General features: G+C 41.9%; 1 protein-coding gene across 1 annotated transcript in view; it reads right to left on the bottom strand.

Moving 5' to 3' along the window:
- Positions 1–12,332, bottom strand: part of LOC132819372 (muscarinic acetylcholine receptor M3-like) — a 235,847-nt gene extending 223,515 nt beyond the window's left edge. Inside the window, exon 1 of the mRNA XM_060830848.1 lies at positions 12,118–12,332. The gene's annotated coding sequence lies outside the window, so the exon portion shown is untranslated. The remainder of the gene's footprint in view (positions 1–12,117) is intronic.
- Between the last annotated feature and the right edge of the window lie 7,211 nt (positions 12,333–19,543).

The raw sequence follows: 19,543 nt of genomic DNA, 5'->3' as shown, positions 1-19,543 counted from the left end.
AGGGACACCTGGGCTCTGATATACCCGCGGAAGAGGGGCAGGCAATTGGCCATAACAACCCCCTCCACAGCCTGCTGCCTGGACCGGTTTATGGCCAGTTTCGCTAGGCCCAAGAGCAGACCCACGAGGAAATCCTCAGATTTGCCATCCCCCTCTGCACCAAGTGCCCAAAGATCAGGAGCATGGGACTGAAGTGCAACCAAAAATAGAGGAGGAAGTGTTTAAGAAAATCAAAAAGGGAGTGCAAACGCCCACACCCAATGTATACATGGTCCACGGACTCCACAGCACCACAGAACAAACAGTCTGCGGTTGCAGGGAACCGCTGCATGCAGCACCCTCCACCTCAGATCCCCGAGAGAAAGGGGGAGGACTCTCGCGTAGACAGCCCTCCATTGGGGATCCTCACTGCCCGGTGGTAAATGGTCACGCCAAGGTGTGTCTGGGTGGTGGATGAGAGAGAAGAGGTGGATGATGTGCAGCAGTAGACTGTACAAGGCCACCACTTTATGTCCCTAAAAGGGGAAAAACTAAAACTCTGGAGGTGGTTCAGGTTGTGGGGGACACTTCTGTTTCTATTTTTTTTGCCCAGTTAGCATAGGGTCAGCTCCCTAAACTGAGGAGACTCTAAACCTCCTGGTTATATTTTTAAAAATATATTTTCCCCAGCCCTCATGTTGTGTGTGTGCAGGTGAAACACACAGTGAAAGACAACAGGTGTGCAAATCTTTATTCAATTTCCACCACCAGGCAGAAAGGAACCACCCGAGAGGCCAGTGACAAGCAGTGCCCTTCTCATCAAAGGGCAAAGCTGAGAGAACAAACAGTGAAGGGGAGGGCAGGGATTAAATCAAACACTCCTGTTTCTTTTTTTTTCATTAATACAGTTTATTATCTGCTCAGTTTTAAGCATCAATGTAACATGTTGCTATTTTGGTTTCCATCTGAAGTAGTAAATCTCCTACCAGAACATGACTTCCAAGTAACTATTGTTAGGAAATAGAACCATTCTTTTATTTTAACAATGTTAAGCCTTTTCCATGTATCTATACTCTGGTGATTCAAGCAATGAACTTAGCTCACGAATGAGTTAGGACTTTGGATTTATGAGCATAATTAAGACCATTGGTCTATCAAGTCCACTCCTCCATCTGAGAAGACCATGGCTGATCTAATTGTGCTCCCAACTGCATCTTGCTGGTCTGTAGTCCATTAACCGTGGATCACTCATGATTTTCCAGGTATCTAATTGCTTGCGACATGGTTGACATGCAATGTGCCATGACAATAACTTTGCTAACATCTTGTCCGAACACTCCTGTTTCTATCCATCAACCAGGGCTTCCTGATTGGAACTTATTAACAACCCCACTCAGTCTATGAGATCCACCTAGCTGACCTCATTACGATCACTGCAATGGCAGTTGCCATGTTCAATGCTTTTATCCCTCTAAGTGAATTTGTTTTGTGTTGGTGCTTACTGTGCTGGGTATGGACTGGGTGTGGACTCGTAGGAAAGTAAACAAGATGTAGAAAGATCGAGAAGTTGGAGCTTGAAGCACGGAGAAGACATTTTAAAGCTTTGTGAATAAAACCTGTTGCATGCACAGAAACTAGTATCATCGCTGCTTAAATCTGAGATAAAATATACAACAGTATTGCACATTGCACTGTCCACAAAAGACTTCATTAGCTGTAAAAATGCTTTGCAATGTCCTGCAATTGCACAAAGTGCAATGTAAATGGAAATACTTTCATTTAGAGATTAGCTCAGTTGTCAGTTTTTGTCAGGAGTAAGTCAGGAAAAGGAAATGGAGAAAGGAATGCCAGAAGTCTCAAGGGCAAGGATTGCTTCCACTTTCAGAAACATTTGCCAAGCGTGTGGTTGGAGATGTGGCTCTTGGATTGGGCTTAGCCGCAAAAAATCCTTGACCAATGACACAGAAACTCCTCGATGGACAATCATATTCTTCAACAAGTGTTTGCCAAAGAGGAGTTTCGTTGTCACCCTTTTTAAGGTTGCGATTCTATTTTTATTTTTGGCTATAAGCTGCTCTTCACTTTATATGATCAGCTGAGCCAGACCCTTGGTTTAGTAGCGCGTTCAATCCTGTGCATCCACAAAGAGATGCGCTGTTTCATTGGAAGCTTCGTTTCTTTTCATCAAATAAATCATTTATGGGATTTCTCACTGAACATAACGCTGTGGCTGTCACTGTCCTCCTTCAAGTGGATTTCTGGAAAGGTGGGAGAGCCTTGTACCCTGCTGATTCCATGTCACATTCAAGTCATTCTGTGATCAGGCTAACTCCACATCAGAATCCCACCATATATATATATATACACATACACACACACATATATAGAGAGAGAGAGAGAGAGAGAATCAATTTGGGGTGGGGGAGCCCAGAACTAGAGGGCATAGGTTCAGGGTGAGAGGTGAAAGATATAAAACGGACCTAAGGGGCAACTTTTTCACATAGAGGGTAAAACGAGCTGCCAAGGAATTGGTCGAGGATAGTACAATTACAACATTTCAAAGGCATCTGGATGGGTATATGAATAGGAAGGGTTTGGAGGGATAAGGGCCAAGTGCTGGCAAATGGGACTAGATTAGGGTAAGGATATCTGGTCAGCAAGGACGAGTTGGACTGAATGGGTCTGTTTCCACGCTGTATATCTCTATGATTCTGACTCTATGAGAGAGCTTCATCACCATCGAGTAGCACAGCACAGAAACAGGTCCAACCTGTCCACGCTGGCCAGATATCCTAAATTAATCTTGTCCCATTTGCCAATATTTGGCCATACCCCTCTAAATCCTTCCTATTCATATACCCATCCAGATGCCTTTTAAACGTTGTAATTGTACCAGCTTCCATCACTTACTGTAGCAGCTCATTCCACATGTACATGCACCACGATTTGTGTCGAAAAAGTTGTCCCTTAGGTCCCTTTTCAATTTTCTCCCCTTTCAACTTAAACCTGTGCCTTCTAGTTTTGGATTCCCCTATCCTTGCCCTTTATGATTTTATAAACCTCTAGAAGGTCACCCCTCACCTTCTGACACTCTAAAACAACCCCAGCCTATTGTACCTCAGACCCTCCAACCCTGGCAACATTCTTGCAAAACCTTTCTGTACCCTTTCAAATTTAACAGCATCTTTCCCGTAGCAGGGAGACCAGAGTTGAACACAGTGCTGCTACAGGGAGTCTGGACTTGTCACAGACCTGACATCAAAGAAACCAACTTAACTTTCCGATCATCAAATCTAAAATTATGTATTTAGCATTTTACAATAGATAACAAATTGTGAAGGAATTGATGAATCATACCTTCGTGGGAAGACAGGGTATTCCTCGCAAGGTCAACTGATTTATTGAAGGTTGTCTGATGTTTATTTTCTCCATGAGCAAATGCTCAGAAATCATATATTTAGAAAAGGTAACAGATTCACACTGCCAATGGGAGTAGTGAGTGAATGATAACTATGTCTGATCATGCCCTCATCAATTTTGAAATGTTCACTCCCAGCAGCAGAAACTGAAGAACATTTGGGAAGATGGGAAGCTGGTCTTTGAGTAATTTTTCTGCATTGACCCATACTATTTTGGCCGCTTGCCAATTGTCAGCATCCAAGTGCCACACAATTATCACAATCATTAGATTGAAAGTAGTCGATATTGCTCAGTATATCAGGTAACTTGCTTCAAGACACAAAGAACCTTTCTCTTTACATCGTCATAAAGATATACGGTTTCAAATATTAATTTTTATTTCAGTGATGAGATCCACATTCCAGCCTTCTAGAAAAAAAGTTATTTCACTGAAACAAAGTGACACTTGTGTCTATTTGCATTACTGTATAGCCATGCATCATTTCATGCAGAAATAAGGTATATGGAGACCTCAAGAAAGACTGGGAATGTGAAAAGCGTTGTTTTCTGTGCTTTGGCAAAGCATTAAGATAAGCAACTGGAAACAGGAAATGTTGGCATGAGCAGCATAATCTCAGGGTCAATTGATCTTTTAGAAAGCTGAGTGAACCCTTTATCGGTTATTTACAGATCATGGATGGGCTGCTTACTGAGGTAACCGCAGCCCCTCTGTTTGGGGGCGAACTTCAGAGTGGGTGGGAATGTGGACTCGGCACCCCACCTGTACTGGTTCTACCCTTGCCCAAGATTTTGGGGAGTGGGGGGTTGATACATAATATCAAGCCCAAGGTCCCTCTGAACACTGGAGGCAAACAGGCCCCAACAGGCAACACCTGCGCCCCTGCTTTCCTACACTGTGAAGGGGATAGGGAGCACTGTGAAGGTATTTGACTGTGACCATATTCATTTCTCCTAAATCAATGAGTCAGCTAGCCTAATACTTATTAATCTACAGCTATGATGGATCACCTGTACCAATTATATTTTTCCTCTTCCTCCCCATCCATATTTCCTTCACCCCAGCCATTAATAAGATCTTCTGTGTTGAGAGGAGATTTCCCTCATGATGTGGTATGAGCAATAATGAGAAGAGATGAAAATATACAGTGAGAAAGAAAGAAATCAGAATCTTGATGTGATTAAAATTTTCCTGATATTCCCCCTAAAGGGTAAATGGTGACTTCAATATCTCATCTTTGCACAGCAACTACATATTTCCAGGCATTTCCCCAAAGTCCCAATTCTCGTCTCTTCCCCCAAGAAATGAGAAGGTGCCTGTTCCCAACATGTAAATCACAGCAAGGTCCTGGCGGCTGCAACTGTCCAAAAACTAGTCCCTGCCATTGGGCAACTACTTTCTCACAGCCACGTCCCTGCAGCTCCATGGTCACATCTGCTTCGACTCTTCACCCATACAAGTCGGCACTGGCAAACCCAGCCAGCTCAACCATGCCTGCTAAGAGACCAACCCTCACACCATTATAACTCTTCAACATTTCACTTTGGAGCTCAGGGACACCTATGATTTGCAAACCTTTGCCAGTCACTCAGGGATATGCACACACACCTCATGCATCTGCACAGGGTGTATCTTATGATTCTTAGCTTGCTCCCTCTGTACTCACTCACATTGTGGATGCAACCAGCCTCTGTCTCCTTCATATTACTTCCTTAGCATACACTCACTGAATTCGGCATTGCCTTTGGACCTGACAGACTTTGTATCATGCGCATTGCTGTCTCAATGTGCAAGGTTGTTAGTGCTCAGTTACAGAGTTCCAGCCTCTGTAGCCTGAATTGCTTTTCATCACAGAGGAATAGGCAGGCATTTTGTCATGGTTTAAAGCACTGAACAATCAATGATGCCCATTGCTGTGTGGCACCATGCACCAGCAATGGCACACTGGCAGCAAAAATATTGCATGCGCTTCACCCAAAGGATCATGTGTAAATGTCAAAAGGCGAGCATGGGAAGCTTGGAGTGAAGCATAGCGCCTGGCAGTCAGGGGGGCACTGACACAATTCATTCGATTCTAATCCAGGAGACTGGCCACAGTCAGTCAGCCACTCTGTCCTACTACAGTCCGGCAATCCATCCTTTGCAATCTAGAGATTGGACCAGGTTAGTCCTGTAGGTCAAGTGCAAGCAGTGCAGGAATTGCAGGCAATTGAGATGTCCCCAGTGAGTGGATAGGAAAGGTAGGGAGCAGGAAAGGTCAATAGTTCAGAAGGATGAATTGGGTGAGAGCTGTTCAGTGGACAGAGTACCTTCAATACTGAGAGGTGTACTCCATGATTCTTGGTGTGATGTGTATGCAGTGGCAGACTTCGACTGAATAGTGGCGCTTGGGGTGCATGATAATTTGGGGGGGGGGGAGAAGGTCGCAGCATTCACCTTCTTTCAGCACTCCTGGGTGTCCAACCTCACTTGGGACAGTGCACTGACCTGGGCTATTATTTTTGGCCAGGCCAGCTTGGTCTGATGGTGTCACCTCCTGTGACAGTCAACCAGGAAAGGGACTGCCCTCATCTCCCCCACCCTCCAGGTCTCCATCCAGGAAGTGGGCACCTAGCTTGCCTTCCTTCTGGGTCAGATCTGCAATTATTAGGCCTGAGTAGCACAGTGGTGAGAGCTCATCGCTGGCTTGCAGCGGCTAAAGTGGGGTGAAGCTTGTTGTTAAATGTAGCTTTAAATGAGAGCCATGTATACTGGGAAGCCTCAATACTTCCAGCCACTCCAACAATCCGATTCCCACAAAAATGCAGCCAAGAGCTAGGTCGCATAATGAATAAGATGATTACGTCAGAAGATTATGTCAGAAATTTCACGCTGGACTGTGGCAGACCAGATACCATGAAACTGACCAACAGTAACTACAATGGGAAAATTTCACCCCTATCAAGGGAAGGCATCTCATGACAAAAATCCTTGTAAGACTGCATTTACGGTAGAACAGCTTATCACTAACATTGTGTAATACACGTAAAATGATGAAATATTTTTCCATAACTAAAGGTTGTATGTATCTCCTTTGCTAATTCTGTAATGTTTTATCCTGTGTAAACAGTCCCCTCTCACTCACTGATGATGTAGTATTAATGGCTGCCTCTATATTTGACCATTAGCCTTTTCATTCCTGCCACTCACCTCAGACCTCTCATTCACTCAGCTGTTCTCTCATGTTCAATTTCTTTAATGTCTTAGTGCTTGTACCCATTAAATGACTGTGCTGCTTCAATTCCTGTATTTCTGTATAAATTCTGATTTTGTTTCCGACGTATCCACACGCCTGCTTGGAATTAATTTCTCTGTTCTTATGCATGCGAAAAGTTGCCTCCCCACCTTTCAGATGCCAATATATCTGCTGCATATTTCAAACATCCCTCTTATTGTCTCAAATTTTCAGCATTTTGCTCTTTTGCCTGCATGCACCCAATCCCATTACTCCTGACCGCCATCCTTTCTTAGCAGAAGGACACTAATGCAAGTGAAGAGGGCTGCCACTAGAGGTCACATGCAAGTGAATATTGTAACATGAGACTACACATTTTCTGCAGCACAAAACCCAGTAAATAAATGCTATTTTTTACAGCTTATGTCTCAACATCAAAACTCAATTTTGCAAAAAGCAAAACCTGCCAAATTTTTTGATTCTGTTGATCAATGCTCCAAAACAATAGCAAGATTGTCAAAGAGCATTGCATGTATTGACATGCAGATGACATGGATTGTTCGTTCTGTTGCTCAGCTAAGTATGAATATAACATTACATTTTTAACATGTTTTTAATGTTTACGAAATGTTGTAGAGGGGAAATTGGATACCTATTTGAAGAAGGATATATCAGCAGGGCCACTTACCAATTGCTGAAATTGCAGTGTTTAAGGAAGTTCTTAAAGGTGACGAGAGAGATACTGCATTTGCTTGTAATGTGGAGGGTTTATGAAGTGGAGGCGATTTAGTGAGACAAAGGTATGAAAGAGAATTCATTGTGTGCTAACACTGAAGGTACAGGCTCTCAGAATGAAGCACATTGAGCAGGAAATTTATAAGAAGGTAGGATCATGGGAATAAAGGGATCAAGAAGTGAGTGGGATGTCGGGGCTGAAACACTGGATAAGGTCGTCAGGATGGAAAAGGATGAAGTCATGAAGAGACTTGAACACTTGAAGCAGAACTTTAAACTTTAATTGTGGAAGTTGGCTATCAACATAAAATGAGTTCATCAGGGAAGATCAGCCAGGATGAAACAGGACACTATTGCTATAAACAGGGACCAGCCTGAAGGATAATAGCGATGATGAGGGTATAACGTTTGCAGTTGGAATAGAAGAGAGCAACTTCCTTTGCTGGATTTCTTTTTCTTGAGGAAATTGTCACTTATCCAAGGTGGGAAACAAAATCAGAAGTTGCTGGAAAAACTCAGCAGTCTGGCAGCATCCATGAAGAGGTATTGGAGTTAACGTTTCGGGTCTGGTGACCCTTCCCCAGAGGAAAGGCAGAAATGTATATAAGTAGAGTGGGTTACAAGTTTTGTAAAATGAGCACTATTCCATTTCTTATTATTTATAGAAATTTAATTTCTGACAATCGCATTACAAAAGCTATGCGCATGTATTTACAGAATATAAGCATCTTCAGTATTTAAGGGAGATCTTAAAACCTGCTCAAACAGAGTACAGGACTTTTTTTAATTCATGGAAGGGTGAGAGGTCAGTGTATTTGGATTGTGGCAATATCTTAGGATCGGATAGTGGACCAATTTGTAGTTTCCAAAGAAAAGATACAATGAAGCAGTCTATGAAAGTCAGAAAGCACCTTGCAGCTCTCCAAGATCATCTCTTCTGCCTAACGTAGAAAGGAAATCAAAACACTTTAAACTTGGTTCTCCTCTTCACGCTGAGGTAAGATGCCTGTCTGTTACTTTGAGCCTATGGTCACCCTGGCCCAGCCGCAGGATGTTTATCAGTAAGAAGGTGCTTGCCACTGCAGACATGGAGAACCCAGACTGAAATGCCTGTTTACCATCCAGCGCCACATCAGATGTGCTGGCCAGCCATCAGAAAGGAGCAGCCGACTGCTTTTTAAGTCTCTGATGAAGCTGAAGCCTGAAAGAGTTGAGGTTGTGGTCTTAGATACCTTTCATCAATTAAAAGGCATTATGCACCTAAAATCTGCTCAGAGCTGTCCTGAGGGTCGACCAAATTGGGGTGAAGGCCCTGCAGATGGGGACCAAAAGCACCCTGGAGTTAGCCAGGGTGGAATCCATAGGAAACAGTGGTGAATGGTAATGACAGTGAAGTGAAAACTGCAGACTCAGACATGTTCATTCATGGAATGGAAAGAAACGCTGGAAAGCCACGGGAGAGGAAACAGCGACAAGCCACACAGTGATTTGCTCCAGGGAGGAAGTGGTTTATACCGTGTGGTTTGCCCGAGGCCGCACAGCGCCGAGGGGTTAGGCTGGAGTTTGAGCTTGGGGTAGAAAATTGGCAATAGGCCATAATGGACAAACACGCCTTGCTTCTCATTGCTGTCTTGCCTGACTGCAGGCTGTACAGGCACGGAAAGATTCCAATAGTCATTAAGTAAAGCGACACTTGGAACTATAAAGCATTTCCTAATTTATTAACTCATAATATTCTCAGGACAAAACAAACCTTGGGTGAGGAGGCAGTGGATGATTAAAGGAAGTGGTAATTGAGAGGTAGTGAGATTATCACTGGGTTTAATTCAAACCCAGAATGAAGGGGTTAAAGCTCACTCTGACACCCCCATCAATCATACATCAGTGACCTTATGTTAGTCTAAAGGCTCTCTGATTGTTAAACATGGAAACATTTACAGGGAGCAGGATTGAGAATTTTTTTGACGTGTGACAGACTAGATCCAGAGTTCCACACGGTCAGACAATTCAGACATTTTTGACTGAGGGGAATAAATGGACGCAAATTGATTTGGATATAAATAGTCATTACTTTCAGTAGATATAGTCATTAGAGAGTCATTAATAAACCTAAACGGCTGATCCATAAAAATTACATTTTTAAGGAAATCATGAGATCAATAACAATCCTTTTCTCTTCTGTAAACTAAATTAAGGGCAAAAAGTTACATTCAATTGTTGACAGCTCAGAAAAAGTAATGATCCTTTCATCATATCTTCACACAACATGGATATTTGGAACACATTTTGCCTTTCGCTTCAAAATTGTCTCCTCTGCAGAAATATGTTCCTATATTTGGGCTGAATTAATTCATAGAATCTTTAACTTTATTTTCCAAAACAATGTTGCCATTTCAAGGAGTATCATTTGATCATCAGTTATGTACTTGTGCAGAATGCTCCTATTACAAACCTTAGGTAACATTGCAAATGGTCATAATCGCTTCAAGGTAGGATCATTCCCATTAAAATTACAATGTCATCACACAATTTTAAAGAAAAAAAATGATGTTTTGCACATTTACAGAAGGAAAAGCTACATAGAAAACAATTGTGACCTATAGTGAGTAACCAGCTTGATTCAGCCGAGGGAGTCCAGATCACATCACGATCTGGCCATTTAAGAATGCAATCTTGACTTGGCTACATTAAGATGACGACAACACATGTTCATTTTAAAATAAAAAGCTGTGCTTTAATGCAGCTTATTTTGGTAGAAATTTGCAGTCCCATTTTTGTCCAAAATGTGTGCACAGGCTATAATTGGGATATCATTCCAGTGGCAAGCCACTATATGTCCAGTTTTGTTCTCTGAACACAGGCAGTGTGTTACAGCAGACTATTTAACCATGGGTGACTCACAATCAAGCCCAAATTTCTTGTTGATAACATTTTGCACACACTTAACAAGGACAGTGACCAGCAGCAGAATCCACAGTTGATTTCCCCCTCCTCCCGGTAGCCCAGCAAGACCAAATCCACTTATCTCAGCCAACCTGTGATTCCTTAGGTCAAAGAGTAGGGGCTCGAAATCTGAATGATGTAGATTAGTGGCACGGAGTGTCCATTTTAACCTATGGATGGAGGAGGGTACTTCCAACTTGGGACTGTGGTTTCATTGATGACAGCTGATATGTCCTTGAGGCAGGATGATGTTCCTGCTCTTGGAAGAATTATCCTCTATTCTCTCACATAATTTAATAATAAAAGGACTATCAGATGTTTCTTAACCCTTTAAAGCCTGATACTGCATTGCAGACATCCAAAGAGATACAATTAACTGTTGAAGTACTGAAGCAGATATTTCCCCTGTATACAATTCTCACCTAATCCTATCCAAACCAAAATTCATGTGATCCATGGAGTTTTGAACTGCACTGTAATTGAGTGTTGATTCTGATTATTGAAGATCTCTATTTATAGCAAAGCACATTTTTACCTTTGTGAAGGATACACATTCACTTTTTGCTTTAGAAATCGTGGGAAGTTCAGAGCTGAAAAATCTGCTTTTATTTCTTAATAATTACTGAAGGGTCAATCCATGCAAACATGCCCCAACTTTTAACCTTAGCAAAATGTGACAGAGACAAGGCATTTCAGGGGAGTCTGCTGTTTCATTCAAAAGTCGATCAAATCTCTGACCATTCATTGAAAAGAACACGTAGGAACCTTTTGCCACATCATCTCACCCAGCAGGTTGACATCAGTTACCTTTTTGCTTAAATCTATCAATCTATGAATGATTGCAACCGGGTTGGTTTCCGTGTCAGGGTTTGGATTGTTTGATTAGGAGGAAGGGAGAGAAAAAAAACAGCAAGGGAGAAGGCAGCCGGCGGTCACAAGATTAATTGCTTGCTGTTTATTTTTTACGAATGGCAAAGTGTAATGGCAATGATCTCGACAGACTGTTCACGGAAATAAATGAACACACCAGCCAGGCGTTTTCACCACTAATTAATGACTACTGTTTTTCATGTGGAAATCTGATTTCTCACTGACCCAACTTCCCACAGTCGCCCTGAAGTGTCCCAATCGTTCCCCAGTTTGTATATTCCCCCTCAGCATCTATTGCTCCACGTTTACATTGATCCGCTTGGCTCTCGGAGACTGGCAGAATGAAATAACTGGTAACATTTTTAACAAAAATGTCAAAAAAGAGATCCATTCGGGCAAAGACCCGGTGATCAAAACTCAAATGTGGTTCCCTTAGCTGAACGCACCCACAAATTACTCAGCAGTAAAACAGATGAATGCCGACTTCACTGAGCAAGGCTGGCCCGGCTGGAGTCCTGCGCTCGCCAGGTCTACACTTTGGGTCACACCGACCTCTTCACTCGATCCAACACCAGGCAGCGCGACACAGCCCCGAGTTACTTCCCTTCATCAAATCATAACTAGCCTTCAAAGCACTTTGAAAGTGTGATCTCCAAAGTGCTGGGGGGAGTTAAAGGGGGAAAAAAACCCACCCCGATTACCCGGGGGAAAGAGAGAATATCCGTCACCTATGACAGGTTGAATGCTCTGACATGAGGAGCTGGCTTCCGATGAAAACTTCGCTAAAGTACAGCGTTTAGCAGGCGTGCCTTTTTTTTTGGGGGGGGGTGTGGATACACCTGCTTTTTACCCCTCACCTACCCGACAATGTGGCATCTTTCGCAAATATTATCAACACTGCAATGAGAATCGGTTCTTCTGTGACTATCCCCCCCTAAAAAAAACAAGCAGCGCTTACCTTTCCCATTCTCCGCAGGTACGGTTTGGCTGTGACAGACTGAACAAGTAACTTGGCTGTCCCATTGTATGTAATAATCCACCAAAGCAAAACGTGGCCAATTCTAACGGGTTCCTCTCATTGTGGTACTTTCCGTCTCCTTTCAGATATTCCCTTACCGTGTTAGTGCTGTCTGTTACCGTCTACTGGTTGGCTTCGAACCTCTGTTGCACTGCCTAGTACACACAGGACTGGAAATACCTTCAGGCGCTTAGAAGTTGCTGCCGCCCATGTGCCGTTCTGATTTGTTGCTGTGCTGGTGATGTCATGGCTGGCACACCTACTTGATCTATATGCACGCTGTGAATTTGAAGGCTAGCTGAGGCATGTCGAATGCACAGGGCAGCAAGCTGTGCTGCTCTGTTCAGGTCACACACACTTGCTCAGCTTCATGGATGATGCTACAAAGGTCACTTCCAACTCCATTCTGCTATTAAAATGCATTGAATAGGCATTTGCAATTGACCCCGCCTCCCATACAGCTTACTTCCCCAAATTATGCACAATTTGATACAACTTCTACTTAAAGATTTACCTATAAATGAATTAAGTCACTAAATATTAAAGCAATTTAATATAAATCCACAATCCATAAGAGGTAGACATTGCTAGCATGTTTAAGTAAAAGTTGCTGCAGCTGAGATTTAGCATAGAAGTCCTCTGCACATTACTTTCTAATTATATAAATATTCCAAAGGTCTTGCTATATATTTAAGCAATAATTGACAAGGGAGGTGCATGTAATCATTCTTTGCTAAGCAACAATGATAAACCTGTCATTGGCATTGGTTTCAAAAGTGCCCAGTGATGCCACGTCTTTGAGCCCATTGTTTAAATTAGTCCAAGTATTCCATTCACTAATCTGTCAGAATGGGGAAAAGAAAATCGATCGCCATTTTAAAATTAAATCTCCCAATGGTTTTCCAACTTCTAATAGCAACTGCTGATGTGAACAGAATCTTAATACACAGATATGATGAGATCACAGTAAAATTCTGAGTATGTCTGTCCCATACAGTTAGTCACTATGGCCAATCACATTATTTATAACTCTTCCTCAGTATTTGTAAGTCATTCAGCAGAATGGTTATTAATCCTTGAAGATCACTTGCATTATTTTTATTTTACAAGGAACAAAGATTTACAATTCTATTGGTTCATTCTGTAAAACAAATGACAACCCACAATAGAGAAGCTTTCCGGCTTCTGAATGTCAACAGTACTCCACGGCTGAGTTTTGTTTGAAACTAATTGATGGCTAATTGTGACTACTTAACCAGAACAGTGTTTTATTTCCCTTAACCGTCCATTCTCTTGAGGATGTAGCAGCTAGTGTTGGTGTGTCAGCTCAGTGCACCCCTTGTGAAAATGATTAACTTTCATGTTCTGAGCCCAGGCAGTGAATGTCCTTGTGGCATTTGCCAATGGGTGCATTGCAACCAAGTCAGATCTTGTCCTTCTCTGACATCTAGCAGAAAGAATGCCATTCCGATCGGCACTGATAAATTGGACACTTTATGTCTTTCCCCAGTCGAAAGCCACAAGAGAATGCGAGAGCAGCTAATTCAACACCAGAGCAGGAAATCAATTTGGGGCTTTCTAGGCCCTTGGGGATCATTAGCATGTATTTATACCTGAAACCATCAAGGGCAAACAATGTATTTTCTCTTTAAATCATCCTGTAATTACATCTGCTCGTTTAGTGTGTGAAATGCAAAAAGAAAATTAAAGAATCTTTTGGACTGTTGTATCCAGCCAATGCAGACAGCTTCCTCTGCAGTGCAGCTTTGTAGCAAAAGTAGGTTTAACATGAAACTGACTCATGTAGCAAAGACTATAATCAAGTCTTATTGAGTTCGGACATGCTTTTTTTCTCCCTCGTCCACTAGTCTTGACATTCAGCAATTCAGTAGTGATCTGCAGCTGCACATTTTCAATGTACACTTGCTTCCCTCTTCCAGTCAGAGGTCAAGGGGAGATGGAAAGACACATGTGGTTCAGCAAAAATGTTACGCTTAACAGAGTAGAGGAAATGAATCACAAGTGAGTACCAAAAGATCCACATAAGGTGTTATTGCTTTGACTTCTCACATCATTACTTTCAGGTGGCAGGGACAATCTGAGAAACAGGGGACAGCCTTACAATACCAAAGACAATTGGATATTGTATGGATAAGAACAGAGAAGTCTGGACAGAGATGATGGCTCTGATTAAAGAAGAGCAGAGAAACAAATAAGTGGGAGGAAAGGAACCAGCAAACATAGATAAACCAGATATCTAAAGAGAGAAGGACTAAAATATACAAAAACTTGAATAGACAGAGATAGAGCGAGCAAATGAGAGATATACACACATACAATCATATAAATAGGGAAACAGATAAAAAACAAAATAAAAGAGAAACATTAACATTGACAGCAAAGAAAAGCTGAATGAAACTATTATGGATTTTGTCAAAACCAATAAACAGGAATGAAGAGAAATACAGAAATGCTAGGCAGAAAGCACTATAGGCTCTCAATATGTGATAGACACCAAGTAATCCTACAGAATTCAGAAGAATCTAACCAGAGAGTGGTACAAATGTGGAACTCATTACCATTGGGAGAGGTGAGACAAATGGTTTAGTTGCACTGAAAAGGAAATGAGACAATCTATGAGAGGTAATGAAGTAACTGGTCACAATGGTAGATTTAGAAAGAAGAATAGAAGAGGAGGCTTGCTTGCTGCATCATGGACAATTTGGGTCAAATGGCCTTTGATAACCCTTGCAATATGAAAAACTGACAGAACATAATCTAAACCTGAGAGAAATAATATATGAGTCAAGTTTCAACTGTTCCATTTTGATTCTTACATTAATAATTCTTTATATCATTTTGAGCTTGTTGTTAATGACTATTTGACTACAACATGGATCATTTAGACCCAGTGAATGGTGAGAACAGAGAAAACCCTAGGGGTGGAAAGATGTGGAAGAAAGAAGAAGATAATTATGATGGTGGGGGCACATAATGGGGAATAATGTATAATTCTGTGCTTTTGAAAGTGTTGGATTGGAGAGCACAGGGAAAGGAATCTAGAGGGTGGATGATATCTCCAATGCTATTTGATGTACCTATGCTGGTTCAACCAAGGACATCTTGTGGGCAAAAAAAGACAGTCAGAATTACAGTGATGGTGAGCAAAGAGAACATTGGACAGCATTTTCATCTTCAGGATGGGTTGCAGAAGTTAAGAAATTTCCGAAATTGGTGCGCTGGCCTTCAGAAACATTGCCTGACCAAATGGGCTTTCCATTCTGGTCAGGAACTTGAAGGTTGGGTGCATGCTGAGGATAGTCCTGCCATCCCCAGAAATAGTGTGGGGACAAGTGTGTGGAATTAAAGTGCATGGGATTAGAGATTATTTACTGATTGGTTGGTGGACAGAAAACAAATGAATTAAACGGGTCTTTTTCTGATTGGCAGGTAGTGACTAATGGTCTACCGCAGTAATCAGTGCTGAGACCCCAGCTACTCACAATATATATGAATGATTTGAATGAGGGAACTAAATGTAATACCTCCAAATTTGCAGATAACACAAAGCTGAGTGGGAGGGTGAGCTGTAAAGAGGCTGCAGAGATGCTTCAGTGTGATTTGCACAGGCTGAGTCAGTGGGCAAAGCATGGCAGATGCATTATAATATCGAAAAATGTGTGGTGGTCCACTCTGGAAGAAGAACAAGGAAGGCAGGTTATTATCTGAATAGCTATAAATTGATAGAGGGGAAGTGCAATGAGACCGACATATCCTCATGCACCAGTCGCTGAAGGTAAGCACACAAGTGCAGCAGGCAGTAAAGAAAGCAAAGGATATGTCGGTCTTCATAGTGAGAGGATTCAAATACAGGAGTAGGCATGTCTTGCTGCAATTACAGAGGGCCTTGGTGATATCACATCTGGAGTACTGTGTGGCGTGTCGGTCTCCTTTTCTCAGGAATGATGTTCGTGCTATAGAGGCTGCACAATGGAGATTTACCAGATTGAATCCTGGTGTTGCAGTACCACTGTATGAGGAGAGGCTGAATCAGTTAGGATTTAGTTAGGGTTCACTGGAGTTCAAAAGAATGAGGAAGATCTCATAGAAACCAATAAAAGCTAGCAGGACTTGACAAAGTAAATGCAGAGGAATCACTATGTAATGAGACAGGAATAATTAATGACTTCATAGTTAGGAATCCTCTTGGAAGGAGCGATCACAGTTTCGTTGCATTTAAAATACAGATGGAGAGTGTGAAAATAAAATTCAGGGTCCTGTGCTTAAACAAGGAAGACTTTAATAGGATGAGGGAAGAGTTAGCTAAAGTAAACTGAAAACAAAACTTTATGGTGGGACAATTGATGACCAGACTTTCAAAGCAATTTTGCAAAGGGCTCAACAAAAGTATATTCTAGTGAAAAGGAAGGACTGTAAGAAAAGGAATAATCTGCCATGGGTGTCTAAGGAAATAAGGGAGACTATCAAATTGAAAAACAAGGCAAAGAAAGTGGCCAAGATCAGCAGGAAGCTAGAGGATTGGGAAAGCTTTAAAGGTCACTCAAAGAGCTATAAGGAAAAGTAAGATAGAACATGAGGAAAAAAAAACTATCTCAGAATGTAAAGACAGATAGCAAAAGTTTCTATAAATATATAAAATAAAAAAGAGTGGCGAAAGTAAATATTGGTCCTTTAGAGGATGAGAAGTAGCATTTAGTCATGGGAAATGATGAAATGGCCGAGGCATTGAACAGGTATCTTGTATCGGTCTTCACAGTGGAAGACATGAATAACCTGCTAGTAATTGACAAAGAGATGAAGGTAGGTGTGGACCTGGAAACAAACATTATCATGGAAGAGGTAGTGTTGGACAGGATAATGGAGCTCAGGATAGACAGGTCTCCTGGCCCTGATGGAATGCATCCCAGGGTACTAAAAGAGATGACGTGTGAAATAGTTGGTCTCTGGGACAGTTCCAGCAGATTAGAAAACAGCTAATACGACACCACTGTTTAAAGAGGGAATTAGACAAAGACAGGAAATTATAGACCAGTTAGCTTAACTTTTGAAGTGGGGAAGATGCTTAAGTCTATTATCAAGGAAGAAATAGCAAGTCATCTAGATAGAAGTGGCCCGTTTGGGCAGACACAGCTTGGGTTCATGAAGGGCAGGTCATGCTTAACTATTCCTTTGGAATTCTATGAAGACATTGTGAGCACAGTGGACAACAGGGACCCAGTGGATGTGATGTACCAAGATTTCCAAAAGGCCTTTGACAAGGTGCTACACAAGAGGCTGCTAAAAAAGGTAAAGATGCATGACATTATCGGTAAAGTATTAGCATGATAGAGGATTGATTGACTAACAAGAAGCAAAGAGTGTGGATATACGAGTGCTATTCTGGTTGGCAATCATTAACCAGTGGTGTGCCTCAGGAATCACTGTTGGGACCATAAATATTGACAATTTACATAGATGATTTGGAGTTGGGGACCACGTGTAGTATGTCAAATTTTACAGATGACACTAAGATGAATAGCAGAGCAAAGTGTGCAGAGGACTGTGAAACTTTGCAGAGGAACAAAGACACTTTAAATGAGTGGGCAAAGGTCTGGCAGATGGAATATAATGTTAGTAAATGTGAAGTCATCCATTTTGGTAGGAGTAACAGAAAAAAGGACTATTACTTGAATGGTAAAAAGTTGCAGCATGCTGCTGTGCGGAAGGATCTGGGTGTCCTTGTGCATGAATCACAGAAGGTTGGTTTGCAGGTACAACAAGTAATTAGGAAAGCAAATTGAATTTTATCCTTCATTGCTAAAGGGGTTGAGTTTAAAAGCTGGGAGATTGTGTTGCAGCTGCATGGGAAGGCCACACCTGGAGTACTGTGTTTTGGTCTCCATACTTGAGAAAGGATGGACTAGCACTGGAAAGGGCACAGAAGAGGTTTACTAGGTTGATTCCGGGGTTGAGAGGATTGTTTTATGAGGTGAGACTGAGTAGAATGGGATTACATTCATTGGAATTTAGAGGAATGAGAGGGGAATCTTATAGAAACATATAAAATTATAAAGGCAAGATCGATGCAGAGAGGATGTTTCCACTGGCAGGTGAAACTAGGACAAGAGGGCATAACCTGAAAATTCGAAGGGGCAGATTTAGGACTGAATTGAGAAGGAACTTCTTCAGCCAGAGAGTTGTAAATCTATGGAATTACCTGCCCAGGGAAGTAGTTGATGCTACCTCAGTAAATACTTTTAAAGCTAAGTTTCTTTTGAACAATAAAGGAATTAAAGGTTATGGTGAGTGAGCAGGTAAGTGGAGCTGAGGCCTCAAAAAGATCAGCCATGAACTTATTGAATGGCAAAGCAGGCTTGAAGGGCCAGACGGCCTATTCCTGCTCCCAGTTCTTATGTTCTGATGTTCCTGATAGCAGGGGAATCCAGAGCCACTGGTCATATCTAAGATATGGGGTAAACCATTTCGGACTGAGATGTGGAGAAATGTCTTCATCCAGAGAATGGTGAACCTGTGGGATTTACTACCACAGAAAGCTATTGAGGCCAAAGCATAGCATGATTTCAAGAAGGAGTTGGGAACGAAAGGTAGACATGGAATAGGCTTTGAAAGAACGGAATGGGAATTAAGGAGAACAGGACAAAGGGAAAGGTATGTGATAGGGTGGAGGGCAGGAAAGATTAAATCATGATAGGTTTCATAGTACAAAGCCTGATGGAATAGTTATTGAACAGGTACAAGAATAAAGTAAGCACACAGTGCAGCAGTCTGTAAAGAAAGCAATTGTGGTGGTGGAGGCACGTAAGGGGAAATAATGTGCAATCCTCTGGTGGTGGTTTGAAGAGCAGAGTGAAAGAAATCTAGGTGGAGAATTACACCTCCCATTGTAATTGTTGTACCTGGTTCAACTAAGGACATGGTGTGGGAATAAAAATACAGTGAGAATCACAGTGATGGTGAGTAAGGAGGATATTTAACAGCATTTTCATCTTCAAGGTGATCATAGAAGTGTGTCCAAAAAATGTGTGAATGTCCGGAGAGCCCCAGTCTGAACACAGATGAGGGATAAAATGATCCAAAGAGGGGAGAAGGTTATGATTGATACTAGTTGAATATTGCGAAGTCCAGAAGTTGTAATCTTCCCTGTCCTTCACCCTGTCACAGACCTTCACGTTCATTCTTTCTCGTACTCTTTCCTCTCTCATTTACTCCAAACATGTTGCATTTTAAACTCCTCTCAGTCCTGATGAATGATCACAGATCTGAAAGGTTAAGTTTGTTTTGCTTTCCACACTTGCTGAGTGTTTCCAACATCTTCTGTAGTTACTTCAACTTCCCAGCATCTGTT

This window comes from Hemiscyllium ocellatum, chromosome 10 (genome assembly GCF_020745735.1).
Source record: "Hemiscyllium ocellatum isolate sHemOce1 chromosome 10, sHemOce1.pat.X.cur, whole genome shotgun sequence".
In the NCBI taxonomy this organism is placed as follows: domain Eukaryota; kingdom Metazoa; phylum Chordata; class Chondrichthyes; order Orectolobiformes; family Hemiscylliidae; genus Hemiscyllium; species Hemiscyllium ocellatum.
The sequence above is the reverse complement of the archived record's forward strand: the minus strand, read 5'-3'. Positions and strand labels throughout refer to the sequence as shown.